This window comes from Lactuca sativa, chromosome 3, assembly GCF_002870075.4.
Source record: "Lactuca sativa cultivar Salinas chromosome 3, Lsat_Salinas_v11, whole genome shotgun sequence".
Classification (NCBI taxonomy): Eukaryota; Viridiplantae; Streptophyta; class Magnoliopsida; order Asterales; family Asteraceae; genus Lactuca; species Lactuca sativa.
Window position 1 is genome coordinate 321,184,947 of NC_056625.2, and position 11,030 is coordinate 321,195,976.

Genomic DNA, 11,030 nt, shown 5'->3' on the forward strand with positions numbered 1-11,030 from the left:
TTTACTACCCAAACTTATTTACAGACTGTGATTCAAACAAATGCTTCTTATACTTAAACTGTTTTATCAACTTATGCCTTCAAATTGTTTTATAGATCGACATTAAGTCGATCTTCTCTTGAAATTATGTTTATGCTTCAAATGTCTTATGAAAACTTATTTATGCTTTTATATATTCAATTGCATGCCCATATATGTATAGATATATAAATAATGTTTAAAGGGCTTAGGAAGGCCATCCGCCCTATTTCCTTTTTCTCGATTTGGATGTGGTCTGGTGGGATTTCGGGTGACCATCCGAAGGTCGTTTCCATATTACTTATATATCATATATACATGTATAGACATAAAAGTACTTCCATATTCATACTTATTAGTACATCAATAGTTACTTACCATCGGGGTAACACAGGAACATATATAGCTATACTAGAAACAAGTACATACACAACTATACTAGAAACAAGTACATATACAGCTATACTAGAAACAAGTACATATATAACTATACTAGAAACGAGTACATATACAGCTATACTAGAAACAAGTACATATACAACTATACCAGAACCATGTACATATATAGTTATACTAGAAACATGAACATACACAACTATACTAGAAACATGTACATATACATCTATACTAGAAACAGGACATATACAACTATACTAGAACAAGAAACATTATATATACATGAATACGTTAACAATTGTGATCCACTGTGTCGGAGCATGCCTTAAATGTCATAGCCCGAGTTGTAGCCAGAATTCTCTTGGAGGGAGAGCGTGAGTTTGCATATAGATCTATACTGGATTGACTATCCTACACCTTGCTGCTAGCTACAGCCAGACCTGCAGGTCTGCGGGTGCCAAACGTCATTTCTTTTTATTACGACCATTCATTATGTCGTTGTTACCAGTCGATAGCATGGTGCAATTTATCACATTATACCTTAATATAAATCCGGTTTAAGGTAGTAGTAATTAGTACAACAGTAGTTCTTATTATATAAAACTACAGTACTACAATGATTTACCCATTACATATTTTAGTGATAACCTCACTTAAGCATTAATGTACATACTATATTTTATTAAATGATAGTTACACTTGGGAAATCACATACTTTTACAACGAACGAGTATACAAAACATTTAAGCCTTGGTAGAAGGTTACTTTAATAGAAAATATAGGTTTTTCTGAGAGATTCAAACTTTTACAAACACTTTCTAACACTTACTTACATTTTTACAAACATATACATTGAGACAGGTTCAAACGTTTTGACAACAAACATTGACACTAAAATACTTATGAACTCACCAGCTTAATGCTGATAAACTCTTTCAAAATAACTTTTATTCTCAGGTCATCAGTAGACAGGTACCGAGGCCAGCTTTTGAGAAGATGGAGTGCATTCAAGACTCATCTCATATTATTTTGTTTTACATTATTTTGGTGTCTATAACTGTACAGAACACACTTGTATTAAAATTATATATTTAATGCAATGGATGATGTTGTTTGCTTATTTACATTTACTGTGTTGTGATACTATACATGACATCCTCCGCCCCAGAACGTTTCCGCCGTTCTTGGTTTTGGGGTGTGACAGATTGGTATCAGAGCATTGTTTATAGTGAATCAAGTATATCAACCCATAAAAGATATACTAATCTATAAACCCAAATGGGATTAAAACACTCTGACCAAGAGTCTATACTTTAAATATTAAAATATTTAATTAAGTATACTAGTCTGCATTCATACTAAAATCAGTGTCACAACGACAAGAACAAAAGTATTACGATTGTTGAATATCACAAGTGAGCTCGGGGATGTATGGTCAGTCCTGGGAATGGCATAGCCTGATCAACTATGCTGGTCCTAGGAGTGATTAGCATATGCCCTAGAATGGTTGTGATATGTTAACAAGTCTAAAAACTTACCAACAATACCACAAGAAAATCAGTAGAACTTAAACTTAAAATACTATAGGAGTATTTTGTGCTACTAGTTACACGTATACTATATTCTCATACCTCTCTTCTCGCGTAGATCTAAATGGATGGATTCCATCATGGCGACCCGTACTTTCCAAATGAAGGCAATGCCGGGGGGATCGATGAAGAGCCCGAAGATGAGCATCCAATCCCTTTGGATGATCACCTCGCAGAAGGCTTTTCTGATGGATCTGACTCCGAGCCTGAAGTCAACAACCTACCGCTTGTAGGTCAAGCCCCGAACAACAACCCTCGACCAGCATTTCCAAGTCCTACTCCCATGTGGGCAAACGACTTAAATCGCTGGAGTGATGAGCAGGGTCAACCCTTACCATACTTTGGGGACCGAACCTTTTACAACATCAGCGATGGTGACTCTGCTGACAGAGCTCTGCCGGTAATCATCCGCAAAATAGCTCGTAATGTCGAGCAAGGTCGAGCAGCCATCGACCGGGTCATGGAGATTGATGCCAATTCAAGTGTCAATACAGTCCGCATCCGCCGTCTTGAAGAAGACATGGAACGGACCCGAAGAACCAACGAAACTCTGCAACAACAGCTGGCTGCCTCCCGTGCTGAAGTCTTGGAACTTCGAGCTCGTCAGAGAGCTCAGGACCGACACCTTCAAGAGGTGTTTCGCCAAGTGTCCGACCTCAGGGCTCGCCCGAGGAATTCCCATCGCCATTAGATGATGTCTAGTACATCTCTGTCTTTTGATTTAAGGATAGCCTTTAACATTTGTGCTCTGAGTAGCACTTGTATGTAAAATATTCCTAACTTTCAGTACTCTAATTAGGAATCTAAGAACTGTCAAGCTTATCCTTTTGGTATGATGTAAGACCTACTGCTAGGTCGATTTTTCCTTGAACTTATTACATCAGTAATACCCGTACTATTGAAATCTATCTAATCTGTGGGAAAAATTTGTACACTTGTGTATTCCTACTAATATTCCTTGTTGTGATTTCAAACACTCATTCAACTGTTGGGCTATGCTTAGTTAGTCCATGTGTCACTCTCACATTGTTTACAAATTGATTCTTACCATCTTTCTTATCTTTATAAACCTATAGCTGAAAGATGCCTCCTCGCAAATCTCCCAGGAATAGGAATAATCCTACACCTCCACCGCCTCCACCGCCTCCGGTCATCGATACTGCAGCCCTGAATGCTGCCGTAGCTGCAGCAGTGGCAACTGCCATGGCTCAGTATCACTCATCAGACGCCAGTAGAGGTGGAACCCCTGTGGAATCTATTCCGATTGAAATCCCTGTGCGCTCGAGAGAGTGCTCCTACAAGGATTTCACAAAATGCAAGCCGAAGCCGTTCTATGGCACCGGCGGAGTCATTGCTCTCTCGCAATGGTTCGAGAAGACTGAATCAGTCTTCGAAATCTGTTCATGCCCTGCTGCGTGCAAAATGAAATATGCCGCATGCACCTTTGAGGGTAAAGCCCTAACGTGGTGGAACGGCCACGTCAAAGCCCTAACTCTCGTCGTGGCTAACGACATGGGCTGGGAAACGATGAAGGACCTCATGGCTGAGGAATACTGCCCGAGGGGCGAAGTCCAGAAGTTAGAACATGAACTCTGGAACCTGACCATGAAGGGCACTAATGTGATCGCCTACACTGCCCGATTTAGCGAACTGGTGGCCCTCTGCCCCAATATGGTTCCCACTGAAGGGAAAAAGATCGAACGGTACGTATGGGGGCTAGTGCCTCCGTACCAGGGGAATTTCTTAGCATCCAACCCCGCTACCTTCGACAGTGCCAAGCGATTGGCACAAAGACTCATTGACCATGGAGTCAAGACCCCTGCAACCACAACCACCCTAGCCATCCCAGAATCCTCCAAACCCGCTGGCACCAAGCGGAAGTTTTGGGATGAGAAGAAGAAGCAGCGAGCTGCAAAGAAACAACAAATCATGGCAGTGCATGCCGCGGTAACCCCTACTACTGTTACTGCTCCGGGGAAGTAGTATGCTGGAAGTTTGCCGAAGTGCAACAAATGCAACTTCCACCACAACGGCGCCTGCCGTGAAATGCAGTGTTCTAACTACAACAGAAAAGGACACACCGTCCGATTCTGTAAGTTCCCGGCACAACCGATCTCCCAAGTTCCTGGCTCAGGCGCGAGCCCAACCTGCTATGGATGTGGCGAAACAGGCCACTTTAAAAGAGGCTGCCCAAAGGCGAGGAATACTGGAGGAGCAGGGATGGTACTAGCTATAGGCCACGGGGAAGCAGTTGCTGACCCAACAGTGGTGACTGGTATGTTCCTCCTTGATAACTCCTAAGCATGCATTCTGTTCGATAGTGGAGCGGAGCGAAGCTTCGTAAACCACAAATTTGCTCGCATGCTTAAGCAACAACCACACGCACTTAATGAACAATTCATAGTAGAAATGACCAATGGGAAAACTGAAAGTACTAATAGCATATACTTAGGTTGTCTTCTAACCTTAGATAACCATTCATTCCCAATCGACCTTCTGCCGGTCTCAATAAAAAGCTTCGACGTTATTATCGGCATGGATTGGTTAAGTCTTCACCGCGCCGACATCATGTGCTACGAGAAAGCAGTTCGACTAAACCTCCCGTCTAACGAAACCCTTATAGTCTACGGCGACAAACCTGGTGCGAGTCTTCGCATTATATCTAGTATTCAAGCACAGAAGTATCTGCGCAAAGAATACCACGCATTCCTTGCTCACGTCGTCGACATGAACCTAGAAACGAATGAACTAAAGAACATCCCAGTAGTGAGCGACTTCCCCGACACCTTCCCAGAAGAACTACCCGGGTTACCTCCGCAACGACAAGTCGAGTTCAGAATCGACTTAGTCCCAGGAGCTACCCCAGTAGCCAAGTCGCCCTACCGTTTAGCACCAGCCGAGATGCAGGAACTCTTTGGTCAACTTAACGAACTGCTCAGCAAGGGCTTCATAAGACCAAGTTTCTCACCTTGGGGAGCACCGGTCTTGTTCGTTAAGAAGAAAGACGAATCATTCCGTATGTGTATTGACTACAGAGAACTCAACAAATTGACGATCAAAAATCGTTATCCTCTACCACGCATAGATGATCTATTCGACCAACTGCAAGGGGCGAACTATTTTTCCAAGATTGATCTGAGATCCGGATATCACCAATTACGAGTGCTTGAGGAGGATGTACCGAAGACAGCCTTCCGAACTCGTTACGGACACTACGAGTTTGTGGTGATGCCATTCAGATTGACCAATGCGCCCGCAGTCTTCATGGATCTGATGAATAGAGTATGCCGACCTTACTTAGATCAGTTCGTTATCGTTTTCATTGACGACATCCTGATCTACTCCCGAAGTAAGAAAGAGCATGGTGATCATCTGCGACAAGTTCTAGGGACATTACGAAAAGAGAAAATTTATGCGAAGTTCTCGAAATGTGAATTTTAGATCCGAAGAGTCGAATTCTTAGGACACGTGGTAAGCGAAGAGGGTATCCACGTGGACCCATCCAAAATAAAGGCCATTGAGAACTGGTCAGCGCCGAAGACGCCTACAGAAATTCGTCAATTTCTAGGTCTCGCTGGCTACTACCGCAGGTTCATTCAGAACTTCTCCCGAATAGCGAAGCCTCTTACAACCCTGACCCAGAAAGGCGTGGCCTTTGACTGGGAAGAGAAACAAGAAAGAGCGTTCCAAACGCTCAAGCGAGGCTTGTGCACCGCACCAATACTATCCCTTCCCGAAGGAATAGAAGACTTCGTAGTCTATTGCGATGCATCAAATCAAGGACTCGGATGTGTTCTGATGCAGCGAGGTAAGGTCATCGCCTACGCCTCGAGACAGTTGAAGACACACGAGGTTAACTACACGACCCACGATCTTGAGCTAGGAGCAGTAGTGTTTGCTCTGAAGATCTGGAGACATTACTTGTATGGAACGAAGAGCACTATCTTTACCGACCACAAGAGTTTACAACATATTTTCGATCAGAAGGAGCTCAACATGAGACAACGACGGTGGGTCGAGCTACTCAGTGATTACGAATGCGATATTCGTTATCATCCGGGTAAAGCCAACGTAGTAGCAGACGCCCTAAGTCGGAAGGAATATTTTGGTCGCAAAGTCAAGTCATTATCAATAACCATCCATTCACACCTGATTAAGCAAATTCAGGCGGCTCAACTTGAGGCCATGAAACCTGAAAATGTGTCGAGTGAATCCCTTAGGGGAATGGACAAGAACTTTGAAGGCAAGGGTGACGGAGCTTTATATTTCATGAACCGGATCTGGACACCGAAACACGGTGGTTTCCGAGACTTGGTCGTGACCGAGGCGCACAACACTCGGTATTCCGTCCACCCAGGTTCAAATAAGATGTATCTGGATCTTAAAAAGCTATACTGGTGGCCTAATATGAAAGCAGAGATTGCTACCTTCGTAAGTAAATGCCTTACTTGCGCAAAGGTTAAGGTCGAGTACCAGAAGCCCTCTGGTTTATTGCAACAACTATAGATCCCGGAATGGAAGTGGGAGCGGATCACTATGGATTTCATAACCAAGTTGCCCAAGACAACGGGTGGACTTGACACCATATGGGTCATCGTTGATAGATTGACCAAGTCTGCACACTTCCTGCCTATCAAAGAAACCGACAAGATGGAGAAACTTACGAGATCATACATTAGGGAAATTGTACGGTTGCATGGTGTACCTATTTCCATTATCTCCGATAGGGATAGTAGATTCACCTCAAGATTTTGGCAATCACTACAACATTCCCTAGGAACAAGGCTGGACATGAGCACAGCCTACCATCCACAGACCGACGGACAGAGTGAGAGGACCATCCAAACACTGGAAGATATGTTGCGAGCCTGTGTGATTGATTTTGGGAAGGCATGGGATACTCATTTACCCCTTGTCGAATTTTCCAATAATAACAGTTATCACACGAGCATCAAGGCTGCTCCATTCGAAGCTCTCTACGGCCGAAAGTGCAGATCCCCTCTGTGCTGGGCTGAGGTGGGTGATACCCAATTAGCAAGAGGGCAAGCTTCCGACAGTACTCTCACCGGTCCGGAAATCATTCGAGAAACGACAGAGAAAATCGTTCAGATCCGTGAACGATTGAAAGCCTCTAGAGACCGACAGAAGAGCTACGCCGATAAACGAAGAAAACCTTTGGAATTTCAGGTGGGAGACCGAGTCCTTCTCAAAGACTCACCCTGGAAAGGCTTGATACGCTTCGGCAAGCGTGGGAAGCTAAATCCGAGGTACATAGGGCCTATCGAGATTCTTGCCAGAGTCGGCCCTGTAGCTTACAAACTCGACCTACCCGACACACTTCGTAACGTACATTCTACATTCCACGTATCTAACTTGAAAAAGTGTCTGTCCGACGAGACTCTTGTAATCCCACTCGACGAGATCGAGATCAACGAGAGCCTCAACTTCGTGGAAGAACATGTAGAGATCATGGACCGTGAGGTCAAGCAGACGAAACAAAGCTGTATCCCTATCGTGAAGGTTCGCTGGAACGCCAAGCGAGGACCGGAATTCACTTGGGAACGCTAGGATCAGATGAAGTTGAAATACCCTCATCTTTCGGGACGAAATTCCTTCTAACGGGGGGATGATGTGACAACCCGAAATTTCCATTTGTACGAACATTATCTATCCAATAGAAGCTAGTCCAGTTTCTGTGATTTTCATACTTTTCCGAAACAGTTTGTGTACATTAGGGTTTATGTTTAAGGTGATATCAGGAGAGTGGATGCTCCTGGTTTTGTGAAATTTGGGCATTTCAAGTTTCATTCTATTGCAGTCCTATATCGGGAATAAAAATATTTTCTGCCAAAATATTCCAGGACTATAAATAGTTTTCTGAATTAAATTAATTCATTATTCACAATTCCAAATAGAGAAAAGCCATATTCTCTCTGACGGATCTTCGGGTTTTCATCCCAGATTGTGAGTCTACTTTACTAAATGTGTTTTAATACTTGTTAGATGCTTTATAACATCAATTACATGTTTAGATTGCAAGATCCGGGAGTTTACCGCCCAAGAACGTTCTTGGGGAGTAAACTCCAAAATGGAACTTCAAAGCTTCCTAGTCCCATTTCCTGGATAGACAACTAGTTATGGACTTAATGTATAATCATTTGAGGCTTGAAATCATCCAAGAACACAAAGCAAGCGGAGTTTACGGCCCAAGAGTTCTTGGACCGTAAACACCATGTCCAAGGGCCAAAAGTGAGCCCTAAATCACCCTAAAGGCTTAAGGCATTTACCCTCTAATGCTTGTAGCTAATTAGGACATCAAAAACACCTCAAATCATAAAGAAATAAGAGTTTACGGCCAAGACATGCTCTTGGGCCGTAAACCCCTTTTTGAAGGGTAAAATGCACCCTAAACTACCCCTAAAGCTTAAGGACTTTAACCCTCAAATGCTTGTGCCTATTTTAGACATCAAAACCCTTCAAAATCATAAGTTTATAGGAGTTTACAGCCAAGAACCTCTCTTGGGCCGTAAATCCCTTTTTCTAGGGTAAAAAGCATTCCAAACACACCTTAGGCCTTAAGACAATTACCATTGAACACCTAGGTCTATAATGGGGAGGAAAAGACATCAAGAACATCCCTTAAAGGGAGTTTACGGCCAAGGAACACCTCTTGGGCCGTAAACTCCAAGTGAAGGCACAAAAGTGTGCCTCTTGTCCCCATTAGCCTTAGATAAAATCATGGAAGCCATCCTTGATGTGTAAGTGCCTCAAAAAAATTAAAAGCCATCACCCCATAGGAGTTTACGGCCGTAAACTCTAGGGTAAATGGACTTTAGGCCGTAAACTCCCCTATGGAGCATTATAGGGCCTTAAACTACTTCATGTGTTATTCCAACAAAGCTAGGAGTGTACTAGGATCAAGATAACACTTTAAAACACCCAAAACCACCATGTGAGGAGTTCACGGCCATAAACCCATGAGTTTACGGCCGTAAACTCCAAAGGGTGGGGTTTGTTGGGTGGTGAACTCTTATGCAAGGCCATTTGATGTTTCAAACCCTTTTGCCTTGTCCCGTAGCAACTTAGATGCAACCATTTGGACCTTAAACACATATAAAAAGTGTTTACATGTTCCTAAGTGTTTTAACTTATTTATTAAGTTATTATTTGTCTAATTAGTTATATATATGCTTGTTATATGATAACTAGGCTCGTGCGTGTAAACAAGTCTCCGTTTGCCACCTAGCACGGTATCCGACACTGCGATTCGTACAACTCACCACAAGTGAGTTCATACCCCTTGAATCAACCTTTGAAATGATTTTAAATGTTTTAAATACTTTATGGGGGGGGGGGGAATACAAGTCAAATACTGATAGTTATTGTTTCAATCACATGTGATTTCATTTAATCACATGTGATTAATAACTAGGAAAACAACGATTTTTACCACTATTCAAACTGTTTATCAAACTTCTTTACTTTGAAAGGTTTTACAAACTCTTTTACTACCCAAACTTATTTACAGACTGTGATTCAAACAAATGCTTCTTATACTTAAACTGTTTTATCAACTTATGCCTTCAAATTGTTTTATAGATCGACATTAAGTCGATCTTCTCTTGAAATTATGTTTATGCTTCAAATGTCTTATGAAAACTTATTTATGCTTTTATATATTCAATTGCATGCCCATATATGTATAGATATATAAATAATGTTTAAAGGGCTTAGGAAGGCCATCCGCCCTATTTCCTTTTTCTCGATTTGGATGTGGTCTGGTGGGATTTCGGGTGACCATCCGAAGGTTGTTTCCATATTACTTATATATCATATATACATGTATAGACATAAAAGTACTTCCATATTCATACTTATCAGTACATCAATAGTTAGTTACCATCGGGGTAACACAGGAACATATACAGCTATACTAGAAACAAGTACATACACAGCTATACTAGAAACAAGTACATATACAGCTATACTAGAAACAAGTACATATATAACTATACTAGAAACGAGTACATATACAGCTATACTAGAAACAAGTACATATACAGCTATACCAGAACCATGTACATATATAGTTATACTAGAAACATGAACATACACAACTATACTAGAAACATGTACATATACATCTATACTAGAAACAGGACATATACAACTATACTAGAACAAGAAACATTACATATACATGAATACGTTAACAATTGTGATCCACTGTGTCGGAGCATGCCTTAAATGTCATGGCCCGAGTTGTAGCCCGAATTCTCTTGGAGGGAGAGCGTGAGTTTGCGTATAGATCTATACTGGATTGACTATCCTACACCTTGCTGCTAGCTACAGTCGGACCTGCAGGTCAGCGGGTGCCAAACGTCATTTCTTTTTATTACGACCATTCATTATGTCGTTGTTACCAGTCGATAGCATGGTGCAATTTATCACATTATACCTTAATATAAATCCGGTTTAAGGTAGTAGTAATTAGTACAACAGTAGTTCTTATTATATAAAACTACAGTACTACAATGATTTACCCATTACATATTTTAGTGATAACCTCACTTAAGCATTAATGTGCATACTATATTTTATTAAATGATAGTTACACTTGGGAAATCACATACTTTTACAACGAACGAGTATACAAAACATTTAAGCCTTGGTAGAAGGTTACTTTAATAGAAAATATAGGTTTTTCTGAGAGATTCAAACTTTTACAAACACTTTCAAACACTTACTTACATTTTTACAAACTTATACATTGAGACAGGTTCAAACGTTTTGACAACAAACATTGACACTAAAATACTTATGAACTCACCAGCTTAATGCTGATAAACTCTTTCAAAATAACTTGTATTCTCAGGTCATCAGTAGACAGGTACCGAGGCCAGCTTTTGAGAAGATGGAGTGCATTCAAGACTCATCTCATATTATTTTGTTTTACATTATTTTGGTGTCTATAACTGTACAGAACACACTTGTATTAAAATTATATATTTAATGCAATGGATGATG